At 36.8% G+C, this 22,109-nt stretch overlaps 1 protein-coding gene across 4 annotated transcripts in view; it reads left to right on the forward strand.

Moving 5' to 3' along the window:
• The first annotated feature begins 638 nt into the window (after positions 1-638).
• The window catches only part of ZFAND6 (zinc finger AN1-type containing 6), a 75,171-nt gene continuing 53,700 nt past the window's right edge, over positions 639-22,109 (forward strand). The window contains exons 1-2 of one of the 4 annotated variants that reach the window (XM_033402982.2): positions 639-808; positions 12,343-12,418. The gene's annotated coding sequence lies outside the window, so the exon portion shown is untranslated. The remainder of the gene's footprint in view (positions 809-12,342; positions 12,419-22,109) is intronic. The other 3 variants (XM_033402981.2, XM_004278329.3, XM_004278332.4) reach the window with 3 other exon arrangements.

Genomic DNA, 22,109 nt, shown 5'->3' on the forward strand with positions numbered 1-22,109 from the left:
CGCTGGGAGTTGGGTGCCTGTGGGGGCGTGTGTATCGGTGCATATATATGTGTGTGTGTGTGTGTGTGTGGCACACGTGTGCACGTGCGCTTCTCTTCTTCCTTCTCTTTCCAAGCCATGGCTCAGGGCGGGGCAGAGTACTGCCTTCGAGTACGCACCCGGACCCTGGACTTTGCGCTTGCAAAGATGGAGTGGGGGCACGAGGTTGCACGTGGGGAGAGCTCGGAATTCCTCTTGCACAACTGGCAGGTGGAGCGCAACTCTTTCTGGCGCCTCAACCCGGGACAGGAACATGGGACACCCTTCGAGGTAGCAGAGGGACCTGAACCTACTGCCCCCGACCCAACACATCACCGCAAAACCCCTCGAAACGTCCTCCCGCCACCAGGAAGAGGAAGCCAGGGAGAGCGGAGGAAAGGACAGTGGAGGCGGAGAGGGCGGAGGAGCGTCTCCCCTCGCTCCGCCCCGCCTCTTCTCTGGGCCCTAGCCAATCGCTGCGCGCTCCGAGCCCTGGCCCCGCCCCTCACCACGGGCTCCGGCCTGCGGCTCCGCCCCGGCCGGTGATAATTAGGCTGCGGGCGGGGGGTGCCGCGTCAGCGCTAGGAGCCGGCCAATCTCGGAGCTCTCCACGGCGGCCGCGTCACAGGCCGAACAACCAAACAGAAAAGTTTAATAAACAGCAGGCGGAGGGGCTGGTGGCGGCGGCCGGGCCGGGGCGAGCGGGGTTTTGGTGGCCTCACCTGTCCCCATTCACCGGCGGCGACCGGCGGCGGCGGGCAGCGCGTCAGGCGGAGAGAGCCGCCGCCAGGTGAGGACCGCGGCCCACAGGGCCCTGGCGGCCCGGCGCCACCCCTCCCCCTCTCACTCCCTTCCCCCACTCGGTTGAGGCTGAGACGAGGCCCTCCCCCGGCTCTTCCCGGCCCGGGGGAGCCGGAAGCTGAGGGCGGCCGGCGGGCGCAGCAGGTGGTGGGCTGGCCGCTCGCTCGCGGGCCCGGGCCGGGCGTTTGCTGAGGGGCGAGGGGATTCCCGGCCCCGGGGGCAGGGGCCAGGGCGCAGCGGGCCCCCTCGGGCGCGCGCCCGGCGCTCGCGGTCCGGGGCTTACCGCCGGGGGCGGGGGCTGGCGCGCAGAGGTCGGATTCCTACTCCCTGCGGGCCGCGGGGGCCGCTGCGCTCGCCGCTCGCAGCCGGTGCCAAGCAGTTGGCGGGTGAGGGGTCGGAGGGACCTCGGGCACCCTCGGGCGCGTCCCTGTCACCAGCCCCGGTCAAGTTCCCCGCCCCGCGGCTCCGAGCCTGAGTCCTTTTTGAAATGTTTTTCACCTGCCGTGTTTTCAAAAGCCGGCGAGGGGGAAAGTCTAGCAAGTCGGACTAGAAAAGGGGATTGGGGTCGGTCTCTTTTTCCTCTGCTTCTGTTTGGTGGACTCAGGATTTCTGAATTTTCCTCTCAAATAGTATTTTCAAGTTGCCGTCTAGCTACGTAAACAAGTACAGCAGAATATTGTGTTTGAAATAATTTAAACTTTACGTTGAAAGCTTGTGCTAAACCACACGATTAAGGTGCTCTGATGATGTATGTTCACAGCTAGAAGGTCGTTCAACATTGTGAAGAAGTTAAGGGCTCAGGGTTACACACAGACCATTTATGTTTAAAGTTGTTTGGCGGTAAAAACTGGTTAGTTTATAATGGTTTAATGCTCCGAGAAAGAGATTTAAAGTCCTCTTGCAGATCAAATTCGGAATGTGACTTTTTAATGTAAAATCCCGTACACTTTTAAGGTTAGTTATGTAATATTCATATTGCCAATTTTAGGACACTTGCCAAGTTTCCCGTAGTCTAGGGCTTCAGGGGAAAATGTTCTCTTTCTGCAAAATTCCCAAACAGGTTGTCTTTTAACTTTTTTTCTTTAACGTTTTAAAACACATTTAATGAGACAGGGATCGCAAAGGTGTACAGGAGGAGTATTTAGGGGGTGTTGGATTATTATCTCGATTGTAGTGATAATTTCCTGTGAAATTATCACGACAGATCACATTTTACACTTTAAAGTGTGTGCACTTTATTGTATGTCACTTATACCTCCATAAAGCCCTTTTTTAAGAAGCTAAGTATTCAAAGTATATTTGATACCACAAGAGTATGAATACACACAGTGCAGTATAAAGAGATAAAATATAATAAAACTCCTGATTTGCACCCCCAAACCAATAACTGGAACATTACCAAAACTTGCATATGTTTATGAGTTTCTTACCTGTCTTATACCTCTGCCTCTTCTTACTGAGGTAATCATTTCAGTGTAGTGGATTTTGTTTACCATTCTGTTTCATTTTTTAGAAAGTTTCATCACATAACGTTTGTGTGCTCAGTGTGTTTAGTTTGCTTTTCTTTTGAGCTTTATAAAAGTAGTATGCGGCTGTAGTTCAGTCCTTTCATTGCTGTACAATATTGTGTTAATCTTCCATAACTCATGGGACTTCAGATTATGTTTTTGATTTTGTTTTGCTGTCAACAGCTGTGCTTTATGAACATTTGTTTCCTGGCTCCTGGTGCACAAGTGCCAGAGTTTCTTTAGAGTGAATGTAGATTTCATTGGGAAATTTTAGGTAGTCAGGAGTAAAAGAGATTGAAATACTAGAAATAAAATAAATGAAAAACTTTAGGATTCTCTTTTATGTTTTAATGGAAGATTCATATCCGTAGTGGTTGGTTCACAGTTTTTGAACATTTGCATGAGAACCCAGGATTCCTGTTGATCTGTATACAATGACTCTTTTCCTTGGAAATCCCGTGGTAAGAAGTCTGGCACTATTTGATACCTCCTTTTTCAGTGCAAAAGGTAAACATAGTAGAAAAAAACACTTGATTGGGTATAAAATAAATCACTCTGTGTTCCTCCTTCCCCCTTTGTAGTCTCTGGCAAATTACTTAAAACTTCTCTTGTGCCTTAGTATACTCATGTAAAAGAAACCTGTCCTAAGTTTATCCTTTCAGTTATGCAGACTTTAGTTAAGGGAAGCACATATCGAATGGCAGAGCCTTTAAGGAAAAGGATTAGGACCAAAGTGTATTCTCTGGAATTACATTGAGTGTGTCCTTGGGAACATTTTTGGAGAAAGGTGTGTGGTGTGTATTTACCAGGATATGTTAATCACACATTTAAGTACTTTTTATTTCCTTTGCCTCAGATTTGGGAGTGCTTTTATTTATCATGCAAACAGCAATGCAAAGACAAATTAGGGAGCAGTATTAACTTCCTGAAAACGGTGTGTAAGTAATATGAGGTTATGTATATCTTTGAATAAGCTGTTTTTTATTTAAAGGCATGAGAGATGGGGTGTGTGTGTGTTTTGAACAGGGTATGCAGCCTGCAGACAAATGTCAGGATGCTTTGTTTTGATAGGGCTATTTTATCGTGTTAAAAAAAACAACTCACTTTTGTATTTGATTATAAGGGCATTTTTTTTTCAAACTTTCAGAAAAGTTACAAAGAATAAATAATCATTAACATTTTGGCAGGTATACCCCCAGTCTTTCTGTTTTTCTGTATTCTTCATATCCTAAACAACTAAATGTTGAATTGTAAACAATACTAGACTGCTTCTATCTTCAAAACTTACCCCAAATATGATCCCTCTCAACATCTTTGTTGTACAAAAGATGGTGGTAGTAGTCACCTAACTGGTACCTTTTCTTCAATCTGTCCCCTACCGTCTACTTGCTTTTCCTGTGCAGAACAATCATTTAAATGTATAAATTAGATTATGTTATTCCCAGACTCAAAACCCTCCACAGCTTTTCAGTACACAAAATAAATTCAAACTTTTTTATACCCTAGACCAGCCATGTCCAATGGAAATATAGTAGGAGTTACAAATGCGAGCCACATAAGAAATTTAAAATTTTCTGATAGCTGCATTTACAAAAAAAAGGGAGAGAAACAGATGAAATATTTTTTAACCGAAAAATATTATGATTCAACAAGTAATCAATATAAGAAATTATTAATGGGGTATTTTACTTACCTTTTTTCAGACTGTCTTCGCAATTCGTTGTGTATTTTCCACTTCAGGTACTTTTTAGGCTGGCCTTGCTTGTGGCTACAGATTGGATGGTGCTGCTCGAGACTATCAGGCCTGCCAGCTTCATACACTTATATCCTGCCACTCTCCCCTGACTCATGTACCCCCAGTAATACTGGTCTTTTTGGGGGTTCATGAGCATGCCAAGCTTAGTTCTTAAAATTGTTGTTCCTTCTGCCTGGAACACTCAGTCGTGTTTTGTTCAAAAGTCACTCCTTTTGAGATGCCTTCTCAGACCACTTTCCCTGACAACTCTGTTACCCTTCTTCATTTCCTTTTACAACCTAACATCTGAAATGATTTATTTGGTTATTGTCTGTATCCCCTGCTTGAATGTAAACTGTTGGGGGCCACAGGATTTCCTCATGTTTATCATTAGGTCCCCATATATTAAAAATATAATTTTTAAAAGGTGCATACCATTTCATCTTATGAAATACTGTAATTTAATTAGTGACCTGTTGTGTATAACGTGTTACTTTATCCCATTTTCACTATTATAATGTGGTAAAGAACATCTTAAGAGCTAAATCTTACTATGTATTTCTCATTCCTTTATGATTCAGCCTGTCTTAAAATTGCTTAAAGGATATGAACATTTTTTGTCTTTTCATAAATACTGACAAATCTTGTCTTAAAAGTTTGACTAACATTATAGTATGAAGTTGGCCAAACCTGTGTAAAGTTTGACTGAAAATATGAGAGAATACACATTTCCTCCATATCTTTACCAAGAAATAGTATTTTCTTTCCTTCTTTTCCTTTCCATAAGATTTATTATTTATTTCTTAGATTAATTAATTATGATAATGAGTAGAGATATGGGTGTTGGACATCTAGTTTGTCTTTGGCTCATTTGGGGTGGTGTTTTATGTTTGCGATACCCTTTTTAGCCTTTTATATATTTAGGATAGCCACTGTTTGACACATACTGCAAACATTTTCCCTGGCTCTTCATTAGCCTTTCATTTGTTTATGATATATATTTTTTAATAATGTAGAAGAGTTTTTACCTTTTAAGAAGTTTAGGTTAATACTTTCCTTTTATATTTAGCTTCTACTTTCATATTTAATGGATTCTCCTACCCAGATAACTGTTTTCTTCTAGTTGTTTTGTGGTTTCATTTTTCATATCTATCTCTCTTCTGTTCATCCAGGATTTATTTTGACATAACATGTGAAGTGAAATAATTGTCCTTATTTTTCCTTAATAGTCAATCAGTTATTTCAGCCCCATTAAAGAAAACTTTTTCTTTTGTCTTCAAATAAAGCTACTTTTGTCATATACTAAATACATATATGTTTGGTTCTTTTTACCTTTTATTCTTTTTAGCTTTTATTCAATATAAATCAGTGCACATGGTTTTAGTAACTGGGAGTAATAATGTGTTTTTATTTTGTTATTGTTAAGTCTTACCATCCCCCTTTTCCCCCCAAATTTTTGGTTGTTGCTTTGTTAGTCCTCGAGTTTTTTAGTTGATTCTTTAGGGTCGTTTTAGTTGATTCTTTAGGTTTTTGGTTTTGAATTTTTAAATTAAAAAAATATTGTGTTATTTCTACACTTAATGTTTTATGTTGTATAATGAAAAGAATTTTAATGCCATTAAGTTTTCCTTTGAGCCTAGTTTTAGCTCTGTTCCTTAAAATTTGACAAGAAATATTTTTATTAAAATCCCTGCAGTTGCAGTTTTCATTCTTTAAACCATTGCTCCATGCTAGTTGGACATTGTGCTAAGTGCTGAGGATACAAGGATGAAAATGACACAGGGTCTTTGCTCTCATGGAGTTTACAGTCTGTTGGAAAAGCTAGGCTATTAACAAACCAATGAGTAAACAGTTTTCAGATTTTGACAAGTGCTGGGAAGGAAAGAAATAGGGTGTGCTGATAGAGATTAGAAGGTGCTAGTTGGATGTCCTGAGATTATAATGTTTAAAGTTAGTGGTGATACTAAAGTGTGTTTGAAGAGTTTTCTTAGCTTCCCCAGTCTGTCAGAACATTAAAAAAATGACACACTGAACTTTTTCTGTAAAAGTTTTTTGTAAAAATTGCCTTGCAGACAGCTTCAAACTCCACCCTACCCCCTCCACCCCGTATCTTCCAGTTGGATTACTGCCTTAACGCTTGTCCTGTATAGAAAATTTGGAACTGTGATTCTGAGTTCTAAGATCAGGAAAGTGCTGGGGGAAGTTTCCCAAGTAAAGGGAACTGCTAGCACAAAGGGGACGAAAAGTACCTGGCTTGATTTAGGATTTGACCGAGATTGGAATGACTGGAGTTTACTGAGTGAAGAGAGTGGGACAGACTTTATTGCAAGACTTATTTCCAAGTGGTAAGGCTGCTTCCACTTCGCCGCCACCTTCCTATCCTATTTATATTCCATGATCCAAATCAGTCGCCTGCAAATAACTTTGTTTTGCTCCTTGATACTTTCTTTCATTATTTCTACTGTATTTTCACTTTTTCCCCATTCAGGATCTTTGCATATGCTGTCCCCGTTTGCTTAATTGTGATTTTCTTGATGAATTAATCCTTAATGCTGGCAAAAGAGGTTAAGTTCTTCTGTTGGCTATATTTAATCTTTTCACATTGGACACATTTGCTTTGTTTTAGCATCTTTTTCTTCTAAAGCTGTGCTTTCCAATCTGGTAGTTACTAGCCATTTGTGGCTGTTTATTATTAACTAAAGTTAAATAATATAAAAAATTCATATCCTCAGGCTTACTAGTCACGTTTCAGGTGCTCAGTAACCACATGTGACTAGTGGCTATTATAATGGACAGCAGAGATAAAGAGTCTTTTACAACGATGAAAATTTATCTTAATTTATAAATAATCATGTGGCTGATAGCTACGGTATTTTATTTAAGTTTAAGTAGCCACATCTGGCTATTGAAATATGGCAAGTCTGAATTGAGATGTGCTGTAAGTATGAAATAAGAACTCGATTTCTAGCACAAAAAAGGGACAAGAGCTCAATTTTTAAATTATTGATTACATATTGAAATAATCCATTACTTTTAAAAATGCTTTTACATGTTTTACATTAAATAAAATATTACATTCAATTTAACTTTATTGAAATGTTTTAGCGTGGCCACTAGAAAATGGAAAATAGTATGTGGCTCGCATTGTTTTTTTGCTGGACAGCACTGGTCTAACTCTAGACTGTAAGTTTCTACAATGGAGAGACAGTTCACCATGGCATCCACAGCAGCTAGTGGTGCCCAGCATATAGTAGGTGTTCAAAAAGTTTAATGGATGAATGAACTTTTCAATAGGTAGAGAATGCTCCCTATTCAACTTGTGCTTTTTAAAATTTTTGGTTTTCTTCATGACTAAAATTAAATATGTTTTCCTGTGACTTGAGAAGAGAAGCTTTTCTTTTGATAGCTATATAAAAATTATCCTTATGAAATAATTGCTACGCATCATTCGTCTTTTGGGTTTTTTGGGTTTTTCTGGGTTTTTTTCCCTGGCTTAGGCTGCTAAAGAAAGGGGAATTTAAAGTCTGCCAATCTGTTTTCTTTCATTTTTCTATATCTATTGTGTGTTATTTGGCACATGAAAATTTATGACTATTAAATCTAAATAATTGAGGATTATGAATGCTTTTTCCTTTACTTATACTTCGGTCTCAATACTATGATCTCTTTTCCTTTTTAATTTACTTTATTGGTAACCTGTTTATTCCTTTAGATTTAAAGCAATTTACTGTCTTACAAAAGACATATAAAAGCTTGGTTTATGCTTTCTAATCTGTTTATTTTCTTAATGTTTCCTTTGTGTTTAGTATTTTGCTGAATGGGCCATCACCACCCTCCCTCTCTCCCCGATTCTCACCTTGTATTCTTTTCCCTTAACGAGTTAGAAGGTAGTCATCAGGAGTTGCAAACTCAAATACATACCTCACTTCTGTAGACACCATGTATTTGTCAGGGAAATATTTCTTAATTTTTTTCTTCCTCCGTTAGTTGGTGTTTTTCAGACTTTATCCTTAGTGACCCTAGTCATGTTTTTGCTAATGTCAGGGTGGTCCTTTCACCTACTACTGCCTTAACTACCTGTATTTATATTTTATATGATATATAAAGTATATTTTATATTATACCTGTAATTATATTTATATAGCACCCAGGGATACTACTGCCAAGGATTAATTTCTGTTGTAGGAAGAATAGTTTGAGCTATTCTCAGTGCTTAAAAATTCTGTGGAAGTTTTCACCCTGCTCTGTTTGTACCAAAAGTTGTTCCTAATAGTCTAGGTATTGATTCTTTATATAGGGTCTTTTTAATCAAAAGTGAAATGAGACCAAGTTGTTCAGTGGCTTGTGCTCTTCTAAATTGTTTTCAGTTGATAGGTTTGGGAAAACCTCTGAACTCCCACAAAGAATATACAATACGTCCTTTGAATACTTGATGTTCAAAAAGTGATATTGTCACATGCAATCTGGGAGCCTTGAAGCTTTTGCAGCCTCCCTGTTCCTATGAAGCAATATTGTTTTCAAATAATCTCAGTTGTGGTAATGCTTTCTTTTCGTTTATTTTTGCTGTTGTTTTCTTCTACTATGGATTTAGGAGAGGAATAAAATACCCTTAATTTTAACCTGTAAGCCACCTAAAATGATATTTATCAACTTGAAGTTCTTTCAAGTAGGTCCTGGAGATCTTTGAACAATCTGGAATAGCTAAGTCTATATTTCTCTTTTCTGTTGGTTATAGATTGAGAGTGGTTTTGGTGTTAAATTAGTGTATGTTCTATGCGTTTGTTTTACACAGATAATTAACTTCAATGTGAAAATCTGGCGTTAGAACGAAGGTTCTTTTGGTTCCCATAACTGTCTACTAATTTTATGCTTGGCACATTTTAAGATTAAAATATTTGCCATCTTTTTTTCTATAACCCTGTAAAATTTTGGCCATCTAAAACTTGTTTTATGATTAACTCAAGTTCTATGCTGTAACTCAAATTATGTATTTTTTCTATTGTTTGTTCGTGTACCTCTTCTGCTTCCAGTGTCCTTTTGCAAGTGTTCACACAGTGGGAAGAAAACCTGAACTTGACTCGTGAAGTACTGGGCATTCACAGCCATGAATCCTTGCAAAGGATTTTGGGACTAGACCTCTGTGAATTGGCTCTTTCAATTTGTCCACTTAAAAGGCATAATAGATTATGCAGCTGTTTGGGCTTCTGCAGGGTATTACTCCATATTCATGTCTAGTTGCAATTATGTGAATTTTCAGTTTCTTACAAAGGCTTCTCTTTGTATTCAAAACAAGTTTGTTGGCTTTATGTTGTTCTAATATATGAATTTTCTTTGAGGAAAAATTCTTGAAAGGTTTTTAACTTAGAAAACTAAATTCAAATTTAAAATTATATAAACTTACTGAATATGTTTTAAGAAGGAGCCACGCTAATTTGCTTTAATTTTGAATGTGTTTTTATAAATCAGTCAATTTTTGGTAGAGCTTAATATTATTTAAATGTCATTCAATCAGATAATGATTAATGTCAGAGTAGTAGTTAATGGGTCAAGCTCCTAAAAACACACAGTTCTAATTAAAATAAACATAATAAAATACAGCAAATTTAGTAATGTACAAAGTGACTAGGTCTTTTTTGTTGAAAAATCAGAATCTCTGTAGTAAAAATAACATTTAACATAACTTACTGTTTTAAGAGGTGTATGTATACCCTTCAGCTGTACCTTAGGGTTTCCATGCCACGTTAAAGTAATACTTAAGTAGGGTACAAAATAGTGTCCAACCATCTCTTAAAAAAATAATAATGATTTTTTAAAAAACCAGCTTAAACCATTCCAAACTTTATACCTGAACATGTTCATTAGAACAAGTTGCCTTCTCCTTTTATAGATATCCATTTGCAGTGGATAAGCATTATCCTTGCAAAAACGCGCAATGTCAGACCTGTAAATGTGGTAATATAGAAATAATGTTTCTGCCTCATTTTTCTTCAGTTTCAAATAGAATTATCAGTCTGATGTCACTGAAAATTTCATTCTATTCTTGTGATACTGAGAACATAAGTATCAGTGAATTTGATAGCTTAGAAATGAAATTTTTGCATTCAGTGTTTTAGTGCTGTGTATTTTCACTTAAGATGTGGTTTTATGTTTAAGTCTTAGAGAAAAGACTGTTTTGTTCTTATTAGCAAAATTTTGCAATGGATTTTCTGTTGCCGTTTTAAAATTTTCATACAAAATGTGAACTGTATTGAAAAAGGAGTCTTTATAAAGCATAACTTCACCTTCAGGCTCTGTAGAAAATATCAAATGATTTAGCTTAAAAGCATTGTATTTTAAACAGTTGGTTGCTGAACTGCAAATTAATGCTGCATCTGTGAGATTTTCATTTCTGTTACTTGGTTTATTTATTTTTTACCTAGACAAAAGAGTAAGCAAATAGTATGTGATGGGAAAACTGAAACATTACCTACTGTTCCTTTAAGAAACCAGCTTATCCAGGGGGTTTTAGAGTGTTTACCTAACCTGCTAGCAAGGAAAAGTTCTTTAAAATAATGGATATTAGCCGTATCCAATCACAATTACCAGTTTCACTAACAGGGAGGAGATTTTACTCTTCAGCCACTAAAATTGGAGAAGGTGGAGCTTGGTATTCAGGTTTGGTTGCTTTGGAGTACAGCTTCAAGTGAAGTTAATCTGAGGTGAAGCAAACAGAAAATTGTGGAGGTTTTGTTGGTAGGATTTTTGTTCTAATCTTTTAATGATCCTTTATTTTACACTTTTGCTCCTTTATGCTTCTGTGTATGTTAGGTTTTGTCATTGTTGCTATTTTCTGATGCAAACTGAACATTAAAATTAAGCAGGGAAGCAGAACAAAAGAGCTGTTTGGACAGGAAATAGGTGTTCAGAGAATCAAACTTGACTTTCTTTATCATTACTTTGAGTTCAGAATTTAAGTGTCATTAAAAAATACTTGAATAAAAATCATCTCCAGTAACAGGCTTTTCTCTTGGATTGGATGTTTGAGGAGTCATTTGTCAGTTTTTGTAAATGACATCTTGAGGAGGTCTATTTGATATGTCATTTTCCTTGAACTTAAAATGTTATTAAGTTGCTAAAAGATATATGTGGTAGGGTTAAGTTGGTCCTTTTTAAAGAATTGAAATGCCAGCTGTTTAATTTTTTTTTTATCCCCCAGCATACCTCCCCTTTTTTAAAACTTCAGTATACTTTAAATCTAGCAATATTGTTGGCATTTTTAATATGCTTATAATTTTAGTTTTGTTTTTTAAAAGATCATGGATTCATTTTATATAGAACAAGGTAAAAACTTTCTCCTTCCTTCAAACTTCATTTCTTTCAAAGGTGGACGTAAAGTAATTGACACCCTTTTGAAACAGGAAATGGATGGATTTCTATTTTTCAGAGGTATAGGTAGACCACCAAAACTTAAAAAAAAGTATCTATGAATCTAGTGACATTTCTTACTTATGAAATAATTGTAGTATGTTTCAGTACCAGAAGTTTCCTTTAGAGGCTCATGTCTTTATATTGTTGCTCTTTGATCGCATAGAAATTAAGGTATAGAATAATTTGAATAATCAGTATACTTGTATTTGCTATGCTGCTTCTTCCAGATCATGTAAAAGTTTTTAAATTAATGCTTTTCTGCTCTATCTATTGCATAAGCAATACTATAGTAATAATAAAATCAAGAAAAGTCACCCAGATATCCACAAGATCATCATGAGGTGGTCTTATTTTTTTCCCCCTCTTCTATTCTGCACCTTACCATATTCTTTTATTTTCCCCCTCATTGTAAATAAAGGCAGTTTTATGTTTTTTCGTTAAACTATATCATGTATTGTTAAAATTGTTTTCATTTCATTTGCTATATAATTCTCTTAGGTTAATGGGACCTTAATTTACCTAGTCTTTTACCTGTTTTACGTTTAGATTGTTCCTAATTTTTCACCATTTTAAACGGTATTGCATTGAACAAACCTCTTTGTGTACATTTTAGAATACTTTCCTCTTTATTTCTTTTGGAAAAATCCCCTGGAGTGGGCTTACCTAGATCAAAGGATATAAACACTTCAGTAGCCAAATTGCCTTTCGAAAAGGTTATTCCAATTTATATTGCCACCAGAAGAATGTGCTTCAAAAATTTCTCTAATGGGTAGCCCCTGAAGTGTTCTCATTAAAGTGTGCCTCTGAAGCTCTCTGACTTGTTGATTAGTTTTTGCCTAAACTAATAGCCTATTTTAAATTCCATTTTCCAAGATGTAGATGGATCTAAATCCATTCTCTGGACATTAAGATCAGCTGAAGGAAATTGGGAGCATTTTTACCCACTTAAGTGAGTAATTATATCTTTGTTGGTTAATATTGTTATGTATTGCTTCATTTAAGTAGAGGGCTTAATGTTTTACATTGGCATTGTTGGTTCCCGCCAGCTTTCCTCAGTACATGTTTCTTTGGTAAGCACATACCAGAAGAAGTATTTTCTTTTAAGAAAGTACATCAGAAACATTTTTTTGAGAGGGGGCGGTAGTATTTGACTTAACTCTGAACAGGTATGAATAGCACATTTCTGATTTTTTAAGTACAATATAGAAACAATTAGTGTGTATAGATCAAGGTTTTAAAATGATATATTACACCTTTCCAGTATTTCACAGGCTTTCAATTGAAGGTAAAATGACTACACACACGTAGTGTGTTACTAGTCCTATGTTGTTTCCGTTTGTCTGTAAGAGCATTCTCCATTTGACAATAACTTCTGCATTATGTATGTACTCTTGCCAGCTAGTCTGTTAAATAGAATAGGCTATAATTGTTCAGGATAGGAACTTGTTAACTAATGCACCAGAATAAACTTAAAAAGTTGTTTTAAAGCAAAATTCTGTAAGACGTTTAAAAATTCTAATTTTAATTTATAAATGGGAGCCAGTATTAAGTCATGAGTTAAGCTCTAACTCACTGATGGAACCAGTAGTTGAGCATGTATGTATAATCTTGAATTAAATAGTCTAGCTCATTTTGCAATTTAAGTAATTTATTTTCTGTAAATTTTTGCTGATAAATTTAGTATCTCTAATTTTCAGAGCTAACGTTGGTATGTTGGTCACTTTGTTTGTTACAGGGGGAAGTGTTGTTTGTTTGTTTGTTTTTCTTTTAATGCCTATTTTGTTTTTCATGGCTTAAGAGTTTGATTTTTCCAGATACTTTGGTTTTCTTAACATTTGGAATGGAAGAGAAAAAACTTAAAACTCATCACTTTTAATTAATGAAATAATTGTTGCAAAATACATTTTCTCTGCATTTAAATTTGCTAGATGTGTCAGAATTTTATACAGATAATCTAAATACTGTATTCATGAGTAGAACAATTGTTTAAGTTTCACCTGAATATTTAAAATTTATGTTGGTGCTTAAATATTTATATCATATTTCTTTTGTTCTGAATTTGAGAAGATGCATTTAATTTTCTTCTTAAGAGATTCATCTTATTGCTGCCAGATAGAGATGAAGGTACTTGTAAATATAACAATTTTAGTGAAAGTCATTCAAATTTGGCTGTAGATTACATTTTGATGGGTACCCAACATAAAGGTTTACCTACTCCTCTAGTACTCTGGTAACATTAGAACCTTGAGAACAGATAATCTTTAATTGTTTCTCTACTGTACTGGTCTCTGGTTGCAGAACTAGGGAGTATCCTTTTTAGTACACTAGTTTCATTCGGAGTGTAGAAGCCAGTTCTCTAGAGGGAGAAGAATCTCTAAATGACCTAATATTGAGGCAAGATAACAATAGTGATAGCCCTATTTTATTCTTTTAGAATGGAGAAAAAAAGTGATCTAGAGGGGAGATATTAAATGCATTCAAAGTCTCTATTGTTCATCTCCATTCAAGGGGAATACAGTGATTTTTCATTTTCTTAATGACATAAGGAAAAAGGTTAAGGGGCAGCAAGTTGGTAAAACTTGAAAGAGCCTAGAAACTGTGGCTTAGTAATTACAAGGTCTCTTTGTTCTGTGTAATAGGGGGACTTTACAGTTTTGCAATGTTTTTCCTGTGTGGCTTCTTTATAAAAGTAGGTAAATGTTTTAGGAGGGTTTTTTTGTTTTTGTTTTTAAATAACTTAGGAATGCTTATTTATTAACTGATGTGTATATTAACCTGTTTGGCTGAATCTGATTTTCTGCATTTGTATGTCATTAGGAAAAAAAAAGAACTCAAAACATTATTGTGGCTAGTAATGTTATGGTAGAAGGGAACAGATCCATCTATCTCTCTATACCTTTTTTTTCCCCTCCCCAAATAAGCATCTTGGGTACTTCCCCTACTCCCATGTTTTTTTGTTTGTTTGTTTTTTTGGTCAGTACTTGATTTCTTAGCAAAATTTAGCACTACTGACTACTCTTTATTTCTTGAAACTCCTCCCATAAGTTTAATGATATGCCTGGGCTTCCTTCTGTTTGTGATCTCTGTCCTTGCAAATGTTTCCTCTTTACAACCATTAAGTATTGGAATTTTGTAGGATTCTGACCTTAACACTTTTCTCTATATACTTTTTGGGTAATCTCCAGTCCCATATCTTCAGTTAACATCCTGTATATATTAACAATTCTGAGATTGGCATCATGAATAGTTTTTTTGTTTGCACTTGAGACCTCTGTTCACCCAGCTCATGAATATTTCTTCCATACCGGTGTTAAACTCAACAAAGCTAAACTTACCTGCTTATTTTGTCCTCCCCAGCAGCATCCCTCAAGCCCTTTTTTCCCTCCTCTCACAATAAGTGGGTATTACTATCCATGCCAGAACCCAGGTGTCATTCTGATTCTTCCTTTTCTTCATCCCCAGTTAGCCACAACTTCCTATTGATTTTAAACCCATAGTACCTCTAGGATCCATCCTTCTTTTTCTTCACCATCTTAGCACACGTCATGCTGTGGTTTCTCAGATTACTAAAACAGCATCCTGACTGATCTTCACTTCCAGTTTTGGCTCTCTATAATACATTCTTCACTATGCATTCACATATGTCTCTGCTTAAAATTCTTTAGTGATTTCTTATTGCCCTTTGAACTTTCTTAACTACCAGCTAATTCTGTGCTAAGTATTCTCTGAGGTTGTCACCAAACAATCTTAAGAGGGGAAGTATTGTTACCTTCATTTAACAAGTGAGATGATTTAATGAGAACCTACTGTATAGCACAGGGAACTCAGTGCTCTGTGGTGACCTAAATGTGAAGGAACTCTAAAAAAGAAGGGGGTATATGTATACGTATAGCTGATTCACTTTGCTGTTATATAGAAACTAACACAACATTGTAAAGTAACTGTACTCCAATAAAAATTAATTAAAAACACAAGTGAGATGATTTAGAAATGCTTGCTGATTTGTCCAGGGTTGCCTTAGCTGGTGAGTGGCTAGCATACTTTGAACTGAAGTTTGCCACATCAGAGTCCTTCCTCTTAACCACCCAGCCATGTGCCTTCCTAAGCTAACCCTTACTTACTTCTCCATCTTTTTTCCCCACACCATTCCGAACTATTTGCAGTCCCTCCTTCTAAGACATACTCAAAACTTGTTGCCTGAGGGACTTCCCTGGCCATCCAGTGGTCAGGGCTCTGCGCTTCCACCGCAGGGGGATACAGGTTCGATCGCTGATCGGGAAACTACGATCCCACACGCTGCTCGGTGCGACCTAAAAAACAAAAACTTGTTGCCTGAGCCTAAAGTTGCTTTAAGGAAAACAAACATTTTCAAAGAAGAATTCCTGACAATTTTTTGGAACACTCCAAAAAGATATGACATTTTAGCATCCCTAGAATGTAAGAAGATAAAAGAATGAGACATAGGAAAAATAAAAGTAGTTTTCCATATGGGGTTAGTTTTGAATTTCAAAGCTGTTGAATTCCTCACATTTAATAAAAGCTTGAGACCTAGTTGTGTAAGAGGAAGATTAGGGAAAGTGTGAAAGCACTTTATCTGAGCTATTTGAAATGCTAATGACCTCCTTAAATAGCTGTTAGCCAGGACGTTGTGTTCATTTTTTCATCCAGGTGTATAAAGAATCTACCTGTGAACACAAGTCATATGAGGTACTGAGTAACTTATAGGTAGGGAAGTAGGCTCCATATATTTGTTTATATATCAAGTATATCATCAAAAAAGTTAAATATTGCAGTGAATCTTGCCTAGAAAGAAAATTGAGATAAACTGAGAAATAGTTGACTTGGAATCATTTTCATTTCAGTTATTTTATTTCTTTCCTCTCTCTCTCTCCACCGTCTCCCTCCAACATATTTTAAGGCAAAAGGACCTCCCCTGGACCAAAAAACCCCAAGAACCTTTTAAATCTATAGCTTTTAAAGAAACTTGGTGTTAAAAGAAAAAGAGCAAGTAGATAGAGGTTTTGTAAATATAGGTAAATAATAGTCTCTTTGAAGGGTTTGATTTCTTAACTATAGTTGGGAATTAATGTAATTATAAATTTTTAATAAAAATCCATGGTTGCCCATTATACAAACAGAAGTTTTTGTTTTTACCATTAAAGTATTTTAGAAGTGGAAAATGCCATACTACTCTCAAGTTTTAATTTGGTATATTTTACTATCCAGAGTAATCTTTTGCTTTTTTTTAAATAATAAAATCAACTAACAGCTCATTTAATAGATGTTAAATGTTATAATACATTCGTATAATAATAATAAAACAGAAGAAATTTGAAAATAATGTATTACTTAGCTTTGATAAATAAGAATACACAGTTATTTCTCTTAAATGTTTAGATAGTTACTTAAAATATATAATGTACCCCTTCTGAATGAGAACCAAATCTTGATAGCTATAGAACTTTATAAAATACATTCACTTTTAATAGGAAAAATAAGTCTTGGCAGATTAAAGTGGAAACCTACACTGAAAAGGTCTCATTAATTGCCTAAAATAATTGTTACAGTAAGCCAGTTCTTAGCTGTATGCATAGAGGCTAGTTGGTTGCCAAACCCAGTTGACTAGTCAGGTGAGTTTACAAAGTGCTAAAAGACTGGTCCTTCTCTGAAGGATTCCTATCTTATAAGTCAGTATTGTATATTACTGAGTGCCAAATTGTGGTTTGTTAAAAATGATTGCTGTAGGAGACAGAGTCAAGATGGCATACTAGGAGGATGCAGAATTTGTGTCTCCTCACAACTAGGACACCTACCTGGCACTGGTGGGGGACCATGGGCACCTAAGGGGACAGGAGGAACCCCCAGTGACTGGCTTGCAGGATCTTGGTTCCCAGGCCAGAGGTCGGGCCCGAGCTCCTGTGGTGGGAGCTCCAAGTCCAAACAGCTGGACTAACAGAGAACCTCAGACCCCAGGGAATATCAATCGGAGTGAGGCCTCCCAGAGGTCCTCATCTCAGCACCAAGACCCAGCTCTATCCAACTGTCTGCAAACTCCAGTGTTGGACATCTCAGGCCAAACAACCAGTGAGACAGGAATACAGCACCACCTATTTAAAACAAAAACAAAAGAAACAAAAAAAATTGTCACATACAGTGGAACAAGGTAGAAACCTACAAGACCAAATAAATGAATAAATAGGCAACCTACCTGAAAAAGAATTCAGAGTAATGATAGTAAAGATGATCCAAAATCTCAGAAACAGAATGGAGAAAATACAAGAAACATTTAACAAGGATCTAGGAGAACTAAAGAGCAAACAAACAGTGATGAACAACACAGTTACTGAAATTAAAAATATTCTAGGGCTTCCCTGGTGGCGCAGTGGTTGAGAGTCCGCCTGCTGATGCAGGGGACACGGGTTCATGCCCTGGTTGGGGAAGATCCCACATGCCGCGGAGCGGCTAGGCCCGTGAGCCATGGCCGCTGAGCCTGCGCATTCCGGAGCCTGTGCTCTGCAATGAGAGAGGCCACAACAGTGACAGGCCGGCGTACCGCAAAAAAAAAAAAAAACAGAAAACCAACTCTAGAAGGAATCAATAACAATAACTGAGGCAAAAGACCAGATAAGTGAGCTGGAAGATAAAATGATGGAAATAACTGCCAGGGAGCAGAGTAAAGAAAAATGAGTGAAAATAATTGAGGACAGTCTGAGAGACCCCTGGGACTACATTAAATGCACCAACATTCAAATTATAGGGGTCCCAGAAGAAGAAGAGAAAAAGAGAGGGTCTGAGACAATATTTGAAGAGATTATAGTCGAAAACTTCCCTAATATGGGAAAGGAAATAGTCAAGTCCAGGAAGCACAGAGAGTACCATACAGGATAAACCCAAAGAGAAACACGCCGAGACACATATTAAAGTATCAAAGATTAAATACAAAGAAAAAATGCTGAAAGCAGCAAGGGAAAAGGAACAAATAACATACAAGGGAATCCCCATAAGGTTAACAGCTGATTTTTCAGCAGAAACTCTGCAAGCCAGAAGGGAATGGCAGGACATATTTAAAGTGATGAAAGGGGAGAACCTACAACCAGGATTACTCTACCCAGCAAGGATCTCACTCCGATTTGACAGAGAAATCAAAGGCTTTACAGACAAGCAAAAGCTAAGAGAATTCAGCAACACCAAACCAGCTTTACAACAAATCCTAAAGGAACTTCTTTAAGTGGAAACACAAGAGAAGAAAAAGACCCACAAAAACAAACCCAAATCAGTTAACAAAATGGTAATAGGAGCATACGTATCAATAATCACCTTGAATGTAAATGTATTAAATGCTCCAACCAAAAGACACAGACTGGCTGAATGGATACAAAAACAAGACCCTTATATGCTGTCTACAAGAAACCCACTTCAGACCTAGGGACACATACAGACTGAAAGTGAGGGGATAGAAATTTCCATGCAAATGGAAATCACAAGAAAGCTGGAGTAGCAATACTCATATCACATATAATAGACTTTAAAATAAAGACTATTAAAACATATAAGGTAGGGCAGTACATAATGATTAAGGGATCAATCCAAGAAGAAAACATAACAATTATAAATATTTCTGCCCCCAACACAGGAGCACCTCAATACATAAGGCAAATGCTAACAGCCATAAAAGGAGAAATTGACAGTAACACAATAATAGTAGGGGACTTTAACACCCCACTTAAACCAATAAACAGATCATCCAGACAGAATATAAATAAGGAAACACAAGCTTTAAATGACACAATACACCAGATAGAGTTAATTGATGTTTTTAGGACATTCCACCCAAAAGCAGAAGAATACACTTTCTTCTCAAGTGTTCATGGAACATTGTCCAGGATAGAGACCCATATCTTGGGTCACAAATCAAGCCTTGGTAAATTTAAGAAAACTGAAATCGTATCAAGTATCTTTTCCGACCACAATGCTATGAGACTAGATAATCAGTTACAAGAAAAGAACTATAAAAAATACAGACACATGGAGGCCAAACAATATACTACTAAATAACCAAGAGCTCACTGAAGAAATCAAAGAGGAAATCAAAAAATACCTAGAAACAAATACAATGGAAACACGACGACCCAAAACCTATGGGATGCAGCAAAAGCAATTCTAAGAGGGACGTTCATAGCTATACAATTCTACCTCAAGAAACAAGAAACATCTCAAACAACCTAACTTTACACCTAAAGCAATTAGAGAAAGAAGAACAGAAAAATAACCCCAAACTTAGTGGAAGGAAAGAAATTATAAAGATCAGATCAGAAATGAATGAAAAAGAAATGACGGAAACAGTAGCAAAGAACGATAAAACTAAAAGCTGATTCTTTGAGAAGATAAACAAAATTGGTAAATCATTAGCCAGACTCATCAAGAAAAAAAGAAGACTCAAATCAACAGAATTAGAAATGAGAAAGAACTAACAACCAACACTGCAGAAATACAAAGGATCATGAGAGATTACTACCAGCAACTCTGTGCCAATAAAATGGACAACCTGGAAGAAATGGACAAATTCTTAGAAAAGCACAACCTTCTGAGATGGAACCAGGAAGAAATAGAAACTATAAACAGAGCAATAACAAGCACTGAAATTGAAACTGTGATTAAAAATCTTCCAACACACAAAAGCCCAGGACCAGACGGCTTCACAGGCGAATTCTATCAAACATTTAGAGAAGAGCTAACACCTATTCTTCTCAAACTCTTGCAAAATATAGCAGAGGGAGGAACACTCCCAAACTAATTCTACGAGGTCACCATCACCCTGATGCGAAAACCAGACAAAGATGTCACAAAACAAGAAAACTACAGGCCAGTATCTCTGATGAACATAGGTGAAAAAATCCTCAACAAAATACTAGCAAACAGAATCCAACAGCACATTAAAAGGATCACACACCATGATCAGGTGGGGTTTATCCCAGGAATGCAAGGATTCTTCAATATATGCAAATCAGTCAATGTGATAAACCAGATTAACAAATTGAAGGATAAAAACCATATAATAATCTCAATAGATGCAGAAAAAGCTTTTGACAAAATTCAACACCCATTTATGATAAAAATCTCCAGAAGTAGGCATACTGGGAACCTACCTGAACATAATAAAGGCCATATATGACAAGCCCACAGACAACATCATTCTCAGTGGTGAAAAACTGAAACCATTTCCTCTAAGATCAGGAACAAGACAAGGTTGCCCACTCTCACCACTGTTATTCAACATAGTTTTGGAAGTTTTAGCCACAGCAATCAGAGAAGAAAAAAATAAAAGGAATCCAAATTGGAAAAGAAGTAAAACTGTCACTGTTTGCAGATGACACAATACTATACATAGAGTATCCTAAAGATGCTACCAGAAAACTACTAGAGCTAATCAATGAATTTGGTAGAGTAGCAGGATACAAAATTAATGCACAGAAATTTCTTGCATTCCTATACACTAATGATGAAAAATCTGAAAGGGAAATTAAGGAAACACTCCCATTTACCATTGCAACAAAAAGAATAAAATACCTAGGAATAAACCTACCTAAGGAGAAAAAAGACTTGTATGCAGAAAAGTGTAAGACACTGATGAAAGAAATTAAAGATGATACAGACAGATGGAGAGATATACTATGTTCTTGGATTGGAAGAATCAACATTGTGAAGATGACTATACTACCCAGATTCAATGCAATCCCTATCAAACTACCAATGGCATTTTTCACAGAACTAGAACAAAAAATTGCACAACTTGTATGGAAACACAAAAGACCCTGAATAGCCGACACAGTCTTGAGAAAGAAAAACTGAGTTGGAGGAATCAGGCTCCCGGACTTCAGACTATACTACAAAGCTACAGTAATTAAGACAGTATGGTATAGGCACAAAAGCAGAAATACAGATCAGTGGAACAGGATAGAAAGCCCCGAGATAAAGCCACACACAAATGGTCACCTTATCTTTGATAAAGGAGGCAAGAGTATACAATGGAGAAAAGATAGCCTCTTCAATAAGTGGTGCTGGGAAAATTGGACAGCTACGTGTAAAAGAATGAAGCTAGAACACTTCCTAACACCATACATAAAAATAAACTTAAAATGGATTAAAGGCCTAAATGTAAGACCAGACACTATAAAATTCTTAGAGGAAAGCATAGGCAGAGCATGCTGACATAAATCACAGCAAGATCCTTTTTGACCCACCTCCTAGAGAAATGGAAATGAAAACAAAAATAAACAAATGAGACCTAATGAAACTTAAAAGCTTTTGAACAGCCAAGGAAACCATAAAAAAGATGAAAAGACAACCTTCAGAATGGGAGATAATATTTGCATACAAAGCTACTGACAAAAGATTATCCAAAATATACAAGCAGCTCATGCAGCTCAATATCAAAAAGACAGACAGCTCATTCCAAAAATGGGCTGAAGACCTAAACAGATATTTCTCCAAAGAAGATATACAGATTGCCAACAAACACATGAAAGGATACTCAACATCACTAATCATTAGAGAAATGCAAATTAAAACTGCAATGAGGTATCACCTCACACCAGTCAGAATGCCCATCATCAGAAACTCTACAAACAATAAATGCTGGA

The sequence above is a fragment of the Orcinus orca genome, chromosome 2, assembly GCF_937001465.1.
Source record: "Orcinus orca chromosome 2, mOrcOrc1.1, whole genome shotgun sequence".
NCBI lineage: Eukaryota > Metazoa > Chordata > Mammalia > Artiodactyla > Delphinidae > Orcinus > Orcinus orca.